The following is a 15469-nucleotide window of genomic DNA, read 5'->3' on the forward strand; positions in this document are numbered from 1 at the left end:
GGCACTTACCTCCTTCCTCCGGCTCGGCGCCCCGGGTCGGGTGATGAGGGCCGTCTCCTCGCACACCACGGCCACGTCTTCTACGAACGCGCAGTCGGGGAGGCTCTCGTCGGCCGGCAGCTTCACCACCTGCAGCCCCAGCTTACTGCCCAGCACGCCCACGTAGAGCTCATGCTGCCGCTCGGCGCGGGCGAAATCCACCTCGTCGCCCTTGGCGCGCCTCAGCGCGTGCTGGCAGAGGGACTCGGGCAGCGCCCGCACCACGGCANGGTGGGCCCAGACCTGACGTTACCTGTATTCAGCCGCAGGTGCACAGCTCACATCAACCCCAAGGCGCACGTGGAGAGCGTGCAATGCTCTGGGCAGAGTGACCGGAAGGCTTCTTAGCGGTCAAGAGGCAAAGGACAGAATGATTCCTTTATGGTTAAATACTTTGCCCTCTCCCCTACTCTCTTGGTCCCAGGTTGCCCAGCACGTGGTACCTACCACCCCCAGTTCCTAGCGTGAGAACCTCTCTTCTCACCCACGTCCGCCAATGACTCCCTCACCCCAGGTGGGACTCGAGTTTATAAAAGGAATGTGTTTCTTCCCGTCTGTGAGAAAGAAGGCGGCTCCAAAAACAGAAAAATAGACATCTAGAAACTCACAGTATTGCAAGAACATTCTGTGGTCACGAACAGTGTGATTCTGGCGTGTTTGTCCCCAGGGCCCTCAGACTAGGGGGGGCAGAGATTTGCCCCAGCATGCTTTCCCCACTATAGACAACTGCTCACTTTGGCAATGTCACACTATATAGCATCACAACTTCTCATCACTGGAAAAGGTTTCCAGGCTTCTCCCTGGCCTTCCCCTTAACGCCTGTACAGACTCCGTGCAATTTCTCATGATATTTGTTGAATGTTTCTTTTTCCATACACTTTAGGGAGTGTCTTTCTCTTCTTAATGGCACTTAATTTGTATTTTTCTCCTCTTACAAGAAATTTTGGAGATTAAAACATCCATCGGTTCTGTTTCTTTTGAGGGGAAGATCCACTTCAAAAAACGAGAGCATAACTCCAAAATAATCTCAGGTAATAATCTTGTTTCCTAATATTCTGTAGCACCTTTCTCATTTAAAGATTGATTAGATCATAGAACAATAGATTTGAATGAGACCTTAGAAATCCTCTAACTTCCCACCCAATGGTCCTGAATTCTAGCTAGAACATCTATGAAAGTCATCAGATCTCAAAACATTTTATTAAAAAAATGTTTTTGTTTATATTTGAGGGAGAGAGCGCAAGTGGGAGAGGGGCAGAGAGACGGACTTTCAGAATCTGAAGCAGGCTCCAGGCTTTGAGCTGTCAGCACAGAGCCCGACCACGTGGCACTCAAACTCACAGCTGTGAGCTGTGAGCTAAAGTCAGACATTCAACCAACTGAGCCACCCAGGTGCCCTAGATCTTAAAACATTTTAAATCCCTCTTACTTACAAAATGTATTCTACTTTTGAAGAGCTGTAATGCTTAAAGTCTTCATTTTGGGCATAAAACCCACTGGGCCCTGTTCTGTCTTCTGGCCATACTGAATAGGCTAGTATTCTTTCACAAGACAGCATTCACGTTATTTGAAGACAGTTCTAATATCTAGGCTGCCTGACACCACTCTTCCACACGCTATCTTGACCCCTTCTAGGCCTTGAGCCTGAACCACCAAAAAGTAACTAGTGACTTGGTTTCTAACATTCAGGTCATCTTCTTTGTGACACATACCAGTTTGCCCGTATCCCTTTAAATCATAGTATCCGGAATAGAAACAGTTCTTCCTGTGTGTTGTGACTGGCACAGACGACAGCAGGACCCTTGTTCCAGATGCTAGGCTTCTATTAGCACTAAGATTGCATTCACTTTTTTAATAATCCAGTGCTAAGGCCTAGGCCATAGCCTTCTCGCCAGAATTCTGATCTCAGTTTTCAGGAAATGTGGGTGTCTAGGAGCAGATCTATCAGAGGTTCCTGGAATGATTGTCCCAACTGAGGCTGGAGAAGATACGATCTGACTTCTCTCGCCTGTCTCCAAGCTGAGTTGAATTTGCCCAGATGATATGGCATTTCTCGGCTTCAAAAGTGAAGGGTCTTAAGTGCGGGCCGCTCTGACCCTGACACAGGAGAGTGTGGCCAAAAGTAAACTAACAAACCTTTAAGACCTACTTGGTTCTACTTCTGAGACAAAACTCTTAGGGTCTCCAGGCTGCTTGTCGGTACTAGCTTAGTGTCAGAAATCACTTAATGGGGGCTTTAGGAGATTCCCACTGAAGCTATAGCTGAAAGCTAAGCCATGTGCTGAGGTTGCCCAGGTTAAAATATGGGACTTTGTTCCTGCCTTGATCCAACATTCAGGCTCCATCCACTTCTAATTGGCCTCCATCTAGTGACCTTAATTCATGCCAGTCCCTTGTCAGAACCTGAATACTTTGCCACTCGGTGCCTTGAGCCTAACTTTGCATGGGGTCTTGTATACCATTCTGGGTTCATATCAGCTCAGCAGCCAATTAAAAGTTAAAAGTTTTTTTCTGTTAGTCATGTCTTTCCATACTGAAATTGGGCTGTTGGCTTTTTTTTGTTTGTTTTTAATGTTTATTTTTGAGAGAGAGAGAGACAGAGCGTGAGTTGGGGAGGGGCAGAGAGAGAGACAGAATCCAAAGCAGGCTCCAGGCTCTGAGCTGTCAGCACAGAGCCCGGCACGGGGCTCGGGCTCACAAACCATGAGACCATGACCTGAGCCAAAGTCGGTCACTTAATCGACTGAGCCACCCAAGTGCCCCTGGGCTGCTGGTTTTTAAAACTTTAATCTTGTAGTTATCCTTATTAAATGCTATCTGCTTCATTCCCACTTGCCTAGTTTTGATTCTGTCATCTTCTGCATTATTTATTACCTTTAGTTTTGTGTCATCTGAAATTTGATAAGCGTGCCTCTGTCTTCTCTAAGCAGTTGTCAAAAAGTGTTAGAATGTATATGTCAGTGAAAAGAATAAAAACAGCAACTCCAGTAAATTATAGTTTACATGCCTTCCTGCTTGAAGTAATGAAAGGCTGTTTTTAGGAAAGCAGATTTTATTGAGCCTAATACATCTATAAATTCATTCTCCCCCACATATATTTATTGAAAATTCCCAAGGCACAACACTGTTACATACTTCAGAGACATACAAGAAGCATAAAAACATGATCCTTGACCTTGAAGAGCTTACAACCTCATTGGGAAATCAAGACATCCAAAATTGAAGCTATGACAAGAGCACATGAAAGGCACAGACAACAAAGTGATATAGGCATTGAGGGAAAGAGAAATCACTGTGGCTGATGGGTGTGAAGAGAGCTGCTTAGAGGCGATTGGTCTTGGTTTAAGCCTTGAATAATTTTCAGGATGTGAATAATTGGAAGGGAAGAATGAGATTCTAAGGAAAAGTACGTGCGGAAGCCAGACACATGTTCCAGGGATGACAGATCAGCTCAATTCACACATATGTTAGTTAAGATAACTCTAGCTGCTACAACAAACAGCCCCAACAAATATAGTGGCACAAAGTTAATGTAAGTTTATCTATTGTTCCCTTATAGTCTAACACAGATGTTCCTGGTTGGTTCCTGACTCTTCTCCCCAAAACATGCAGGGATCCAGCCTTCTTCCATTTTGTGGCTCCAACACTTCAAAATATGGCATCCAAGCTCACCATGCTTACCTTCCTTAAGCTGAAGGAAAGGGAAAGAACATATAGCATCATATGTGAGAGGGTTAATGGGCCAGGCCAGGAAGTGATGCATATCACCTCTCTCTACTCACATTCCTCTGGTGGGAACTCAGTCACACAGGTACCATAATCACAGGAAAAGACTATGAAATATAATCTTCTGTGGGCCCAGAAAGAAGAGGAAACAGGTTGCAGAAACACCTTTGCCTCAGAGCACAATGGGAAAAATGGGAAATAAAAGTAGAATGTTAGGCTAAGCTTTCCTCATTCGAGCAACGAAGAGCCAAATGGTGTGGAGATTGAGTGTAGCTTCCAGAGCCAAACTTTGTGGGTGTAAGCACACCTCCCTCGTTCTCTGTTTCTCTCAAAATAAATAAATAAACATTAAAAAAAAAAACCCACCTCTTTGTGTCAGTTTCATTCTCATCTGTAAAATGGGAGACAATGAATCCATTATCACAGGGTAATAATGAAGGTTAAATTAATAATGCAAGGTGATTAGAAAAGTGCCCAGAATAGTACCTGGCACCTAGTAGATGTTTAATAAATATTGTCCATTGAAAGGTTGTGAACAGAAGGATTTGCATGTGTTTTCCTACCAGAGGCCAAACCACATATCCAACATTCACTGAATTATCAGAGTCACACAGGTATCCTAATGCTTTCCAATAGAATCCATGGCTTTCCTAGGTTGACAGACCAAGTCTCACCCACAAGTATAGTCATAGATTCAGTATATATTTTTTGAACCCTTGCTACATGCTAGGAACACTGCTAGGCACTGGGGATGTAATCATGAATGAGAATATAGGATTTATTATAGTCAAACTGTTCTTTTTTCTCTTCTACACATTTTAAGATTTATATAACCAATTCCCTGTTTAAATTTCTTCCTTTGAAATACCTAGAGTTGTTTCTATTCTCTGGGTGGACACTGACAAAGGCAACTTTTCTTTCCCATTGATAATATTGCTGGTACCTACATTTGAAGTCCGTTTTAGATAGCAATTATTTCAGGATTAAAACAGACATCCCTGACTTAGTCCTTTCTTTATTTTTAGAAGAGTCAAGATTTACTTTCATTAGGGATGGGTGTTTGGGAATTCTAAAAGAGAATGAGGGCTCAAGGGTGTCCTTGTCCATTCCAGTGCTGGAAATACTGGATCAAGTAAGTACCATAAGTCTGCATTTTGAGAATAATTCCCGAGTATTTCCACATAACAATCACTAAATTTGATGTGAAAAGGTTTACTGTGGAAGGCACCCATTGTTACAGTTTCCTTGACATCCAGGGAGCAAATGAGGTTTGCTCAAGTAGGCAGGCAGTAAGTTATAGACTAGGAGATGGTTCCAGGGTAGTCAGGACTCTGGTTTTTCAAGTCAAGATGTGTAGCCTCCTGGGGCGCCTGGGTGGCTCAGTCGGTTAAGCATCCGACTTCGGCCCACGTCATGATCTCACGGTTCGTGGGTTTGAGCCCTGCATTGGGCTCTGTGCTGACAGCTAGTTCAGAGCCTGGAGCCTGTTTCAGATTCTGTACCTCCCTCTCACTCTGACTCTCCCCTGCTCACGCTGTCTCTGTCTCTCTCAGAAATTTAAAAAAAAAAAAAAGATATGTAGCCTCCTAACTTCAGTTTCTTCAACCTTCATATGGGAATCCATTCACTAAACAAATATTTACCAAGCACCTGCAATGTATAGTAGAGGAAGATATATAAGCAGTGACTAAGGCATGATCAACCGGACTTTGGCTCCTGGCCTGCCTGCATTCTAGTTGTGTAAACTTGGTGTGCCCTAGACCCATGCTCCATCATGTTCTATCTTGCTCTAAGTCCTGGAGGACTGACCTTCATGGACTGCACCACCTGGGATCCCATTATTCTTGGCTTTGGCCAATGGGTGACACTTAGAGGAGAATGGACAGAAAGAGGAGAGAGGTCAACATATTGATTCCTCCCACTATCTTCCTAATTTTTCATGGTCCTGTACCATCCACACATGTCTATAATCATAGCTTCTGTCTGGTGGCCCCTTCTGAGTGTTTCCAGCTCCTGGCTGGGTTCTGATAACTACTTACATGGAAGTAGTAGACAGCACACATTTCAAAACCCACTTTTAAGCACACAACATTGAATACTTTTTAAAAACAATATAGAAAAAAAGGTCAATTCAGCATTTTCAGAAAGAGCATTTGGCAATATTCAGTGTATAAGGAGGCTGTGTTTGGGGCCATCCACTTTCTCCAGCCTTTCAGAGTGTTTCTTTCCTGGCATTGCGAATGTTGATCGGAGTAGCTGCAGAAGCGATCCAGCATAACATAACCACCCAACATAACAACTATCACATGTGTTTAATGTAAGGATGTCAATGAAAGCAGCAAGGTTAGAATTCCTAACTCCCATGTTCTAGAAAGAAGCAGCTAATTTGCTGCAGGTCAGCTGAACTGCTTAATAGTGTTCCTCAAATTATCTACATCTGGAGGTGGTAATGACTTCCCATTTTCGCTAGTCCCTGGGTAACTCAACACCCCTTATTGGTTGTCCTTAACCTGCCTACACCTCTAAAAACATTTTCTTTATTAAACATTCTCTTCAAAATTCTTAGTTGAGTATGCCATTTTTTTTTTTTTAACTAGGGAGCTTTCTTGGGTGACTCACTTAAACTTATATGTAAATGGGGGTTATATGTAAAGTGGGAGTTATAATACCTTAATCTCTTGGTTGTTTTGAAGCTGAAATGTGATAGCACGTACAAAGGGTCTTAGTGGGACCAGCACCAGGAAGTATTCAATTAATGATAACCACTAATATTAATAGCTCTTCGGCTCTTGTGCCAGGCACTATGATGAATACTCAAGTCCTTAAAATGAGATAACATATAAAGTGCTTACCTCAGTAACCAGAACACTGTAAGGATCCAATAGGTGCTCTTGGCTCTTCAAAGCTCTACTTTTTCTTCTCCCTACCTCCTCCCATACAAGCAACGTTTCCCCTTTCTTAACCTCTGTAACCGTTTCTGTTCCTCTTATGCTGCTTATTATTTTCTCTTAGCAGTGCAATAAACCATTGATGCCAGAATCATCTACTTCATTACAACCACATTAGGAGCTAATGAAATAATCGAAGTATCCTAAACAGTACAGAATACTACATAAATGTATTGAGTCTGAACAAGTTGTGATGTATTATGATGATTTGCAAAGGTTACTGTGGCCTTGAACTTGTATAATTCCTTTTATTTTCAGTTTTTCAGAGCCTTCTGCAACATGGTCTTTCCAGAACTATTTTGTATGGTTATTTCATACTTAAATGTATGTTTGTGGGGGCAGACAAAGATTGCAAGAAAAGCCTTTTCAAATTTTAGGCAATCTAAGTGTTCAAGGAAAGAAAAACATTTCTCTAGCTGAAATTGTTATACGCACACACACACACACACTCCAGGGCTTTGATAACCCCCTTCATTTCCTTATGAAATGAAGTTGCTTCATTTCCTTATGAAGAACAATGAACTTCTAGTGCTGTGATTCCAGGGAATTGTCACATTTGCTCTTGCGGTATCCATCCACACTTGTTTTTGCATTGCATCAGAACACACATGTCCTAGGAGTCCTCCTTCCTGCTTCCTCTTTTGCATCAGTGGTACTGCAATCTCCCTGCGGCTGCTGCTGCTGCTCTTCCTCTTCTCCTCTTCCCCCCCCCTTCTCCTCCTTCTTCTTTTTCTGTTCTACTGCTTTTAAGTGTTAGTGTTTCCCAGAGTTGTCTAGCCTCACTCTATTTTCCTCCAACTTCACATGCTCCCTCCTGTGGGAGAACTAATCTACGCCCGTGGCTCAAATATCTTCTCAATGCCAGCAATGTCCAAACCTTCATTTTTGGTCCTGCGATCTCCACTGAGCATGAGAACTGCCTAGAAGACACCACTGTTTGGCTGTCCCACAGGAAGTCCAAAGTCAACATGCCCACCCCTGAATTCATCATGTTCTTCCCAGGATCCTTCTCCCCTTTCATTCACTCAGAGAGCTGCTCAAGCCAGTAATCTGAACATTATCCTTAGGTTAACTTTTTCCTTTCTTTCCATATTTAATCAATCATCATATTCTGACAGACCAGTCTTCCTAAAATGGCTCAAAATCTACCCATGTCTCTCCAATTACTCTGCCACCACCTAGTCCAGAATAGAATTATTGGTCTACTAGACTATTCCAACAGTCCTATCCAGAGTGGTATTTCTAAACTGCAAATCTGACCAAGACACTCTCTTGCTTAAATCCTCCAGTGTCCACTCCTACTCTCAGAATTCAGTCCAAATGTTTTTTCATGGCCTGCAAGACACCCCTCCACATCCTCATTCCGGTCACTTCCCTATCCTTTGTCTTACATGGGCCTCTGTACATGGTGTTCTAACACCTGGAATGTGTTTGATCCCACCCCTGCTTAGGTAGCTCCTACTCCTCCTTTAAGACTCAGTGGAGGCATCACCCCCCAGTAAGAAGACTTCCTCAAACCCTCTAGGCTGGATGGATATAGGTACATCTATATCCATTTTCACTCCCATCACAATGCTGTATCACTTGCTAGTTGAGAAACTCTTGGCAGACAGACACATCTCTTTATTGCTGAGTCCTCAATTCAGGTGTTTAGAGAATGGCTTAATTAAAGCAATGGAGAGCATGCACCTCTCCGTATTCTCATCAGCCCACCTTCATAAAAATGGGTTTCAGTTCTTATAAAATAAGAGGATTATACCAGGCCCTGTTTCAGCTCCAAGAATCTATAATTCTTTTGCTCCAAATGCAGTCGTAGAGTTCCTGGTCTGAGTTTGAATCTGGCTCTGTTACAGCTGTGTGATCTTGCACAGTTTGCTCAATAAACTTTCTGACCCTCAGACTCTTGTATGCAAAACAGGAATGGTAATACTCATCTTAGACGGGTATTAGGAGGATTAAGTAAAATTATCTTAGGGGCGCCTGGGTCACTCAGTCAGTTAAGCATCTGACTCTTGATCTCAGTTCAGGTCATGTTCCCATGGTTCATGGGGTTGAGCCCCCACATCGGGGCTCTGCGCTGGAAGCATGGAACCTGCTTGGGATTCTCTCTCTCCTTTTCCCTCTCTGACCCTTCCCTGCTCCCACCCTCTCTCAAAATAAATAAATAAACATTAAAAAAAAAACTATCTCAAACAAATATGACACATACGATCCCTGTCTTCCTCACTGGTTTAGTCAGTATTCAGATAGCTCTTTGTTCAAATCCTGGCTTCTGTACATTCCTGATCAACCAACTTAACACACAGAGCTTTGAGTTTTTAATTTATAAAATGAATATGGACACCTACCTTATGGTGTTAAAAGACTGAGACAATCCACGAAAATAAAGCTTTATAGCATATAGTTAGAGTAAGCACTGATAAACAAATATTATCAGCTTCTATGATAATGATGATGAACAAGAAGGGGAAGGAGAAGAGGAAAAAGAAAATATGCAAAACCTGACAATACTTAGCTTTCAATGAAAGTTACTCCTTTTCGTTTTCCTCATTCTATTCATGGTTGGGCAAAGCTTTATATACCCATTCTAGGGCCAAATCTCATTACAACAAAATTGTTGCCCGACTTCCCTGACAAATGGGAAACGTCTTATATTGAATACTGGGTGAAAATTTACTGCATTTCAAATAAACTAGTCTATATTCCATATGCTTGATGATGTACAGTGACAATCTTATAAAGTCATGTAAAAAATGGTGTCAGATTATTTCCCCATACTTTTTACTTGGCAGCACCATTATAAAATTATAGCAGAAGGTCCTTTAAATTGGGACCTGCATTATGCATACATCAGTAGCTTGCAAACTTCTAGTGGTTTTTATGGAGAGAGCCCCACCATCTCCGTTACCTGAACTCTTACCTCTGAGGTGCTTGTTACACATGTCCTTATTCTACTCTTTACATATTTTCTCCTCTGAATCATCTTTCCTCAGTTCCTCATCATCATGGATTTACTTTTCTTATTCTTTGTTACAGTTATCTTTTGCTGCATAACAACGTATCCTGAAACTTAGTGGCTTAAAACAATCATTTTATTTTGCCAATGATTTGGAAGTCAAGAACTTGGGAAGGGCTTGTCTAGGTGGTTCATGTCTGATCCATGTGGAATTGGTTGGGGCAGCTGAAGCTGGAGGATGTACTTCCAGGATGGTCTCCTCACTCACATCTCCAATGCCTCAGTTTTGTTTGGCCTCTCTCTTGTGAGTCTCTTCCTCTGGGACTCTCCAGGTGGCCTGGTCTTCTCACAGAATGGTGGTCTCAGAGTAGTCTCACTTCTTAATTGATAATTGGCTTCCTAGAGGTGAGAAACGGAGGCTGCTAGTCCATTTAAGGGCTACACATGAGACTAGCATGGCATAATTTCTGTCATCCTGTAGTAGTCAAAACTGTCAAAGGCCTGTCCAGATCAAACAGAAAAGAAATAGACACTAACTCTTGATAGAAGGAGTGTCCATCATTAATAAGTCACACTTTTATTCTCCAAGTTCTGTTATTCCAGTTTTATGTAACCTTTTCAGAGAATTTGCCTTCAATTTCCTGAAGTTTTGCTCACTTTCTGAATTAAAATCAGGGTCCATATATATAGATTTATTTATGCACCTACCACTATTTACTGACTAGTGCTGGGCACCACTACTGTCCATCAGGGACGATAACTATTAATCAATCATATACTTATTTTTTTTTTAATTTTTTTTAATGTTTTATTTATTTCTAGGAAAGAGAGAGACAGCGTGAGCAGGGGAGGGTCGGAGAGAGAGGGAGTCACAGACTGAAACAGGCTCCAGGCTCTGAGCTGGCAGTCAGCACAGAGCCCGACGCGGGGCTCGAACCCACGAACCGCGAGATCATGACCTAAGCGAAAGTCGGACGCTTAACCGACTAAGCCACCCAGGCGCCCCATCAATCATATACTTATAAACTAAGTGCTATACAGGCAAAGGACTGGGTACCCTGAACATATAATGACAGAAATCCCATATATCTGGGGGATCAAGAAAGATTCCTCTGAGGAGGTGACTTTTGAGTTGAGACTTGAAGGATGGGTAAGTATGAACTAAGATTGGAAAGAACATTCCAAACTAAGGGATCGTATTAGCAAAGGCAGAAAGTGAGAGGGTGCTTAATGTGTTTGAGGGAATTGAAAAGAAATCCATGTACTACAGCTGGAATGTCGCTGATATTTTAAAGTGTTAACTCACTTTAAAAGTGAGGAAACTGAATGTCAGGACCCAGCTGAGAGGCTCATACAAGGTAAGGGCTCCACCACATATGTTTCCCCCAAAATAGGGAGTTTGCCAATGATTTGCAACCTACCTTCTGGCTTCTTTTATATAGCCTTTTACAACTAGAAAAGCATTCCCTACAAACCTAATGATGTCTTACATGAAAGTCACCCAGACTCAGAGAAATCAGCATGAAAAATCACCCTAAGGAAACATTATCTGCAGGAAATATAATACATCCTGGTGGTATCACAGATATAAGTATAGTTTAAATGTAAATCAAGACTAACTCATGCCAAGATTATCTAACTCTAAATGTGATTCATGATTCACACTACTATCTCCATTATATATGTATATATTTCAATTTCTATGTGAAAGCTAGAGAAAAATGAAAATTTGTGTTCATACAGGTCATACATGTAGCTATTTTTTTAATTTTCCTAGGAATTTATTTAAACATTCCAGTAAATCAATATATGAGCCACTATAAAGTACTGCACAGATCATCAATAATTTGATAGTCTAGGATATTTTATGCTTTTATATCCTAACATGTGGGCTTCAATTCTCTGTTCAGTTCTTAAATTACTTTTAATGTACTTATTATAACTGAGAAAAAATTAATTAACTATGTCATCTGCCAACTTAGAAGTAGAAAAAATTGGGCTTCTAAAGAAAGATTTTTTTTCAAAAATACAGAATGAAAAACAAAAGCAAGAAAAATACCTTGGAAAACACTCCCTCCCTGCCCCCCACCCCCAGCGGGCATACATCATGTGATAGCTGTATCATTTTAGGGGGGAAGGGGACAAACACATTATACAGAAAAACCAGAATAATATTTTATGCACCTGTAAGAAGCAAAGAAAGTTTTCAACTCTAATTTACTCTTGCCAAGAACTCGTTCTGACATCCTAATTAATGTTAGGGATTATCCTTTCAGTTCTATCCTTCCTTTTGACTTAATGTTTCTTGAGCCTTATAATACTGACTACCTCACTGTAATATTCTGATCCTCATCAGAAATGGTCAATGACTGGAGAAGGAGATCAGGGGAAGAGGCTGGGCATTGTCAGGAGAGACTGATCAATGTCAACTGATGACAAATGGGCTAACATTTTGGGGAATAGTCCTCAGGATTTATACCACTCTATATTATATTCTATATAGTTTTATATTATTTTATAATATTTATTCTAAGAAATATGGTGAAAGGACNGTTTTGAAAGTTTAAATACAATTTTTTTTACTTTAATTTGTGCTTTGCTTTTTTTCAAGTTTATTTACTTTGAGAGAGAAACTGCATGAGCTTGAGAGCATGAGGAGGGGAGGGTCAGAGAGAGAAGGAGAGAGAGAGACACTCTCAAGCAGGCTCAGCACAGAATCCTATGTGGGGCTTGATCTCACAAACCTCAAGATCATTATATGAGCCAAAACTAAGAGCTAGATGCTTAACGAATGGAGCCACCTAGGCACCCCAGCTTTTTTCTTTTCAAAGATTCGTGGTTTGCTATATAGCCCAAGCAGCAGTAACTGAAAAACTTTAAGTAGTTAATAACTGAGATTATTTTTCCTCCCTCTTGTTTTTCTTTTATAAAAAACATTGGAAGGAAATTAAATGCTTAATTAAATTAAACAAATGTGCTGAACACTAGTATTACCATACCTAGTATTTGTACCATTTTTTTAAAAGTTTATTTATTTATTTGAGAGAGACAGAGAGGGTGAGCAGAGAATGGGCAGAGGGAGGCAGAGAATCCCAAGCAGGCTCTGCACTGTCAGCATGGAGCCTGATGCTGGGCTCAAACTCATGAACTGTGAAATCATAACCTAAGCCAAAACCAAGAGTTGGATGCTTAACTAACTAAACAACCCAGATGCCCCAGTATTTGCACCATTAATTACTTACTGAGTATTTTGACAATTTTCACATAGTCTGAAAGTAGAGTGAGTTTGGCCCCAAATCAAAACAGGCAGTGTTCGTTCTACATGGTATGGTAACAGGCATTCTGGAGGGGCCCATGTGAATATCATCAAAACACCACCAGACAATTAAACGTTGCTAGTTCAGTTTGCTGGGTCTTGTCTCAATCACGTTACAGTGAAAATGGTGCTTCCAGCTTCCATCTGCTTGACTTTGCTTGGGGAAGAGTCCTGTTGGGCTGGCCTAATTACATTTCCTGGAAGACATCACATAGATCTGATTTGGGAGTTTCCAGAAATGACTATACCCATCTTAACACATACTAGAATGTAAGAAGATATTTTCCTTGTCACATTATTCTAAAGCAGACATTCAATTAAATTCAAAGAGTACATGTCTCCCCTCAAAGGAATGACTGCAAGCAATTAGAAAACAAACACGTGATAAAACAGCTACTTGTTGAAAGCATGGGAGAATGAAACCATTGCAGATGGGTCAACACTTTCCTCAGTAGGTCAAACTGTGACATCGTCAAAATTCATCTTAGAAGTTCTTCAAAGCTCCCATTCCCCACCCCACACACTGTTAGTAACTCCTATCCCTGCACTGCCTCTCTCAGTCAGGCTTAAACTGCCCCCTTCATAATCAAGATACATTTGCTCTGGCGTTCATCCTTTCAGATTCCTCCTAAGTGTCTAATTAAACCCAATAAGCCTATTTGTGCTAGGATCTTAGTAGATAAAAATAGCTTTAACCAATTCAATACTTTTTTTACTGAGTGATGGAGTGCTAGGTACTGTGCCTAATAATCTGTTTAAGAAACAGCTTCTCTAAGGGCATCTGGGTAGCTCAGTCAGTTAGGCAACTGACCTCAGGTCAGGATCTCACAGCTCGTGGGCTGGAGCCCCACGTTGGGCTCTGTGCTGACAGCTCAGAGCCTGGAGCCTGCTTCAGATTCTGTGTGTGTGTGTGTGTGTGTGTGTGTGTGTGTGTGTGTGTGTGTGTCTGCTTCTCCCCGGCTTACACTCTGTCTCTCAGAAATAATAAATAAATGTTAAAAAGAATTAAAAAAAGAAATGAACAGTTGCTCTATTCATTTAAAAAACTGGGAATGAGTAGGAAGCCCTCCAATAAGGCAGTAGTTAAGTAAGTCATGGTTCTCTATACCTATGGGATACCTTGCAGCCACTAGAAATAAAGCTTTTGAAAATAATGCTTCCATCCATTATGGACATTAACGAAACTTATTGTGGGTAATCAATCACTTCACAATCTGTACATATGCCATTATGCCATATATCTTAAATCACACAGAGCTGTATGTTAGTTATATCAATAAAACTGGGGGAAAAAAGAAAATGCTTTAGTATGATCCCAGTTTTATTTTTTAAAATGTGCATAGGAAAAAAACCCTAATGAAATATGATAGGAACTTTGGTTGTCCTTAATATGTGGGATTATATGTTATTTTTATTTTCTGTACATGTTTATGTACTTCCAAAATTTTCATCAAGGAGCACACACTTGTGTTATAATCAGAAAATAAACAATAAACATTTTTTTTAATAGTTTATTGTCAAATTAGTTTCCACATAACACTCAGTGCTCATCCCCGCAAGTGTCCTCCTCCATGCCCATCCCCCCTCCCCCCACATCCATCAACAATAAACATTTTTTAAAGGCAGTTTCTCTCTGAAAGAGTTGTTATCTAGTCCAGAAAATACTAGATTGAAAACAAACTATTAGTATGTTATAAGTGTTATAGTTTTTATAAGATGTTATGAGAACAACTAACCGCTCATATATCCAGGTGAGGGAAGGCTTAACAGCTACTGCCCACAAGGATTTTGTGTTACAGTCTTTAGCACTGTAAGGAAAGTTACAGATCACAATCCCTTATACAAATCTTTGGTGCCAGGTGTGTTTCAAAACTCAGACTTTTTGTTTTTTTGGGGGGAGGGGTTAGAAAGGTAATGTGAGTATATGCATTTACATAACACCCCTAATAGGCCTGGGCCAGCACTCCATAATCTAACATATTGATATTCCCATTTAGTGAGATGGGATTATTAGAATAAGGACTCTAAGGCTTCTCATCAGTCTAGGCCACCAAATTTGTAACTAAAAAGTCCTGCTTTCCAGAGCCATTTGGATTTCTGAATTGCAGATTGTGGACCTGAATGGGAGATGTGCGGGGTCAGCCCTACAGCCTGTGCACAGCGGTGTTGGTTACTTCACTGCCCTGTTCATTAGGCCCAGCACTTGCTCTGATTGTAGGAGGCATAAAACTGATTTCGATTCATCATTAGAGCATATGATCGTATCTGATCATAGATACATGCACTCCAGGAGTGAAAATACTCTAATTCTGGGTCTTGAAGACACATGTGCTTAAGAGGTCTGAGGCTGTTTTAAAGGTGAAAGAAATGTTATCATAAGCATACTTTATAAACATCTAAAAAATGTGAAGAAGTATGATGTTCTAAGTAGAAGTAATATTAATAGAGCTGGCAAAAATGCATTTCTCAGTAATTTTTAAAGGT

General features: G+C 41.0%; 1 protein-coding gene across 10 annotated transcripts in view; it reads right to left on the bottom strand.

Annotated features, from left to right (window-relative positions):
- DDAH1 (dimethylarginine dimethylaminohydrolase 1) overlaps positions 1-15469 on the bottom strand; it is a 244067-nt gene that overhangs the window by 132919 nt on the left and 95679 nt on the right. Inside the window, exon 1 of one of the 10 annotated variants that reach the window (XM_077771075.1) lies at positions 10-84. The exons of the other annotated variants lie outside the window; for them this stretch is intronic. The gene's annotated coding sequence lies outside the window, so the exon portion shown is untranslated. Of the gene's footprint in view, positions 1-9; positions 85-15469 lie in introns of those variants that run through there. 10 annotated transcript variants of the gene reach the window in all.

The sequence above is a fragment of the Crocuta crocuta genome, unplaced genomic scaffold (genome assembly GCF_008692635.1).
Source record: "Crocuta crocuta isolate KB4526 unplaced genomic scaffold, BGI_CrCroc_1.0 scaffold125, whole genome shotgun sequence".
In the NCBI taxonomy this organism is placed as follows: Eukaryota; Metazoa; Chordata; class Mammalia; order Carnivora; family Hyaenidae; genus Crocuta; species Crocuta crocuta.